The sequence below is a fragment of the Cupressus sempervirens genome, chromosome 10, assembly GCF_028749045.1.
Source record: "Cupressus sempervirens isolate cs-2001-9-10 chromosome 10, ASM2874904v1, whole genome shotgun sequence".
NCBI classification, from domain to species: domain Eukaryota; kingdom Viridiplantae; phylum Streptophyta; class Pinopsida; order Cupressales; family Cupressaceae; genus Cupressus; species Cupressus sempervirens.
The window spans coordinates 52,208,061-52,212,492 of record NC_143127.1 but is presented as its reverse complement, the minus strand read 5'-3'; positions in this window follow the sequence as shown (position 1 = coordinate 52,212,492).

Genomic DNA, 4,432 nt, shown 5'->3' with positions numbered 1-4,432 from the left:
ATATGTAGCCTCACCAACATTTTCCATGAAGGAAAATTCTCTTTGTTCAACTTTGGTACCTCCTTTTTCTACATCATGATCTTTAGCTTTGAGTACCTTCAAACTTCACTCTACAAGCATCGTTGCTCTGATACCAATTGTTAGAGTATTTAGAATAACAGGGGGGGTGGGGGGCAGAAAATTAGTTATCCAAGGTTTAGATGTACCAATTGAACTAAAAAACATTTAAACAACTTTAGATCTCATCATTCCATAGCTTGGTCTCTACTACCAACTATTAGTAACATCAACTAGTTGTCCACTATTTTAAATATAACAGACTTACAAGATATAAAACTTAACTAGTAAAACACCATATATAACATTCACACAAGTTTGACACTAGAATTTAACGTGGAAACCCAATTTGGAAAAAACTACCAGCAACATGTCACTAATTTTCACTCTTCTTAAGTGAGCTTTGTTAGAAGCCAACCCTATTCAAGGTTACAAAACACATTGTTAAATGTGACCTTGTTATTTAAGGATTTAATCAACCTATTAGGAGTGGCCTTATTAGAGGAATTTAGAATATTCCATTAGAATGCCACCCTATTAAAGGATTTACATATGACTATTTTGTCAACCTTGATTAAAGGATTTCAAATACTTTTTACAATGGTTAGAAAGTAAAAACATGGTTTTGATCTATTAAGTACAACTCATTTTGTATTTATAGATCATCATTCAGTTCATGAGATAACTTATTGATAGGCCTCCATTGTCATCTCTATCTCTTATTCGCTTGGCAACCATTCAAGCACTCACACTTCACTTCTTCTCAATTCATCTCATCTTTGCATTTAGATATGCCAATCAATAACATCAACATCTGCACCAACTCTCTAGAACATATTTGGAACTCCTTGGGCCTAATGAAATTTCATCCTTGTACCTCCTTAAATAGGTAATTTTGATCTTTTTCCTCTTAAACATCATCCTATATCTTAGGGTTTACAATTAGACTCATTACATACAATGAATCTGATCGCCATCTTGTTTTTCCTCTTATTTATAGAAACTTCTCTTGGAATCCATCCCTTAGGTCATTTACCTAATCCTCTTCTAATATTAAATGATCTAACTCATTTATCCTTCTCTTCAAGACACTTTCCATATTCTGAGAATTTGACTTAGTCAGTTGGAAATTACAATTTCTCAAAAATAGTTAAAATGTTGTTCCTTGACCAACACTATTCTCTGACACCCAGTCATCAATATGTTACTTGGTCACTACTAAACTTCTTTCTTGGCACATGTACTTCCATTTGATCAATACTGATTCTTGGTCAACACTAATTTTTCTGGGTACTTAATGTGGCTTGGTTGACACTAGCATCGCTCGGCATGTACTTAAAAATTATTCAGTCTTTTGATTTGTTTCTTGGTCAAGCCTATACATTTGATCTATATTTGTTCACACTTTCAAGACTTGAGCATGATTGTCTTCTCCTCTTGTGACATGATTTAAACAATCAACATATCTTGTCAAAGTCCAATTAATCAAATGTCCATTTGTAGTTTTCTCTTCATAACTCAACCTATCCTCAAGATTCTTTTGTTATAACCTACATCTCAAATCCTCTTCATCCATCAAATAGATATGACATTTAGATTAGATAGAAAATTGTCTAACCAATAGATTTGACATCAATGACAACATAACAATTGTTTCAATTATAGTTTTCAACAAATCATACCTCACTAAAGCCTCATTGATAGAGGGAACATCAATAGGATGCATAGAAAGGCATTGATCAAAAGGAGTAATAATACTATCATCAAAGTTCTTAAAAGTTTCCTTATAAGGGAATAATCCATGTCCTTAACTAAGGGTTCACCCCAAATAGTTTCATTATCATCCAAAGGTTGATCAACATCATCTTTAGTAAGATAAGCCTCAATAAAAGAACATATTAAAGTGTCATTGATGTAGGAGCATCTTGGGTGTAAGAGAAATCTTGCATCACCCAAAAATATTTTAGTTTTAAACATTTTCTATTTTAATAAGGACTAGTAGATAGAGGGGTTTCTATTTCTGGGAACTTTCTATTTTTAGTAAGTTTGTCATACAAGCTAGGAATGTTCTAATTTTCTACATGAAGGTTAATTTCAGAGTTATAAGCCTACCATAACAATCTTATTACTCCACCTTAAGTATCAGAGAAGTTATTGCAGATTTTCAATGAAAATTTAGGAGAAAAATCTTTAGGTTTACTATTGGTGGCCTTAGAGTGCCAGGACGAGGTCCAAAAACTTGATGGAAGGGCATTTGCATGGTTCAAATTTTATAGTTCAGGAGTTGAGATTTTTGAAAAGTGGTTATAATAGCCAATTAGAGCAACAATTTGAGAGTTATGGCCTTTTGAAGTTGGGCTACCCAAAATTTCTAAAATAATTGTCAAAGATGTATTTGGCCAACTCTCTATGTATTGTTAGGGTCTGTCAGCCCTAGGTGTTAAGTTTGAATGTCTAGAACCTTCCAAGGTGGCATAAAATTTCCTATTTAAGAAAGGCCCAAACATTTTCTAGGATAGCTCTAGGTGGTAGTTCACATCTTAGTCGTGTAGATTACTGTAATGAAAGCACCCATGTGGATTAACACATTATACTTGTGAATTTTGTAATTCCTCATTTGTGGCAATAATAAGATGTCCATATTTTTTTCTCACATTTGTTTTTATTTCTTTGTTTCTATTATGGGTTTATGGTATTAAAGAGAGCACCCTTCATCAAGTGGTACCAGAGCTAGAGTTCTTGAGTGTCTAGACAGATCACCGACTATGAGGTAGTTCACATAAGGACCATGGTTTGGGCTGAGTGTGTAGACAAATCACTGATTGTGAGATAGTTTGCACTACGGTTTTAGCATAAGCACGAAAATGCCTCCATGAAGAGAGCATGGTGGAAGAGCTTTAGGTGTTACACCTGAGGGTTTTAGATCCCTCCAAACACAAATTCAAGCATTGGAAGAACAAATGTGCAAAGAAATAAATCTTGTCATAAGAGATGAAATTGAAGATGAGAATGAAGAAGAAGAACATACCTAACTAGAGGTAGTTCTAAACCTAGAGGAAGAGAGGCTTTTTAAGGCCATCTCCAAGATTAAAAAAAGACCTAAGTTTGAAATTCCCACATTTTTTAGAAATCTTAACCCAGAGGAGCTGATCAATTGGATCAATGAACTGGAGGAGTACTTTGAGCATGAAGATATTGAGGATCCTAATAGGGTCATTTGCGAAGGTGAAATTGAAGGGACATGCATAGATCTAGTGGAAAAAGGTTCAGTTAAAGAGAAATAAAAAAGGAAAAGAAAAATTCACTAGATGGGATCAAATGATAGCTAAATTGAAGCAACAATTCATTCCTATGGATTATGAGCTTGATCTATTGAAAAAAATGCAAGGGTTGAAGCAAGTGGGAAAATCTATTCAAGAGTATACCGAAGAGTTCTACCGAGTTGTCATTAGAACCAACCATTTAGGACATGATAAGGAGAAACTATCTTGTTATCTTAATGGGTTAAGGAAAAGTATTCAAGATGAGCTGAGTTTGCTTCGAATGAATAGAATTGAGGAGGCATGTCAATTTTCCCTAAGAGTTGAGGAGAAGCTAAGAAAGAAGTTTGACAACAAGAATAGTGAAAGAGGTTGCGGTGAAAGATCTAGCAGATGATCTTACGGTGGTCATAATGATAATTATTAGAACAAGGATGAGTCTCGAAGTAGTAGTCAGAACTAGAGGGGAAACAATTCCAATCATTTTCATGATCAAAATAATAGAGATCAAAGAGGAAAAGGAAGAGGAAAAATATTTGGAAGTGGAGGCTTCTGTGGGAAATGTTTTCACTATGGAGAAGAAGGGCATACAACATTTGAATGTTCCCAATGCCAAGGAAGGATAGATCAAAGAATAGAAGGCCAGGCTAGAGTTACATATTTTGATGAAAATGTCAAATCATTGTATTCTAAAGATTCTAAAAGAGGAGAAGTCCTAGTTAATAGAAGAGTCTTTCTGAGTGGTGAGAATGAACTTGATCAAAGAAGCATTTTGTTTTGCACAAGGTGTTGATGTGAAGATAAGTGTTGTTATGTGATCATTGATGGTGGAAGTACTAAAAATCTGGTGTCAAAAATGGTAGTCACAAAGTTGAAGTTGAAGAGGCAAAAACACCTGCATCCATACTGTATTGCTTAGGTACAAGATGATCATAAGGTCATGGTCAATGAACAGTTCTTAGTGAAGTTCAAGATTGGAAGCTACTAGGATGAGGTACTATGTGATATCATACATATGGACATATGTCATATGTTTATGGGTAGGCTATGATAGTTTGACATGCATGATGTTCATGATGGGCAAGAAAATACCTACACTCTAACCAAGGATGGAG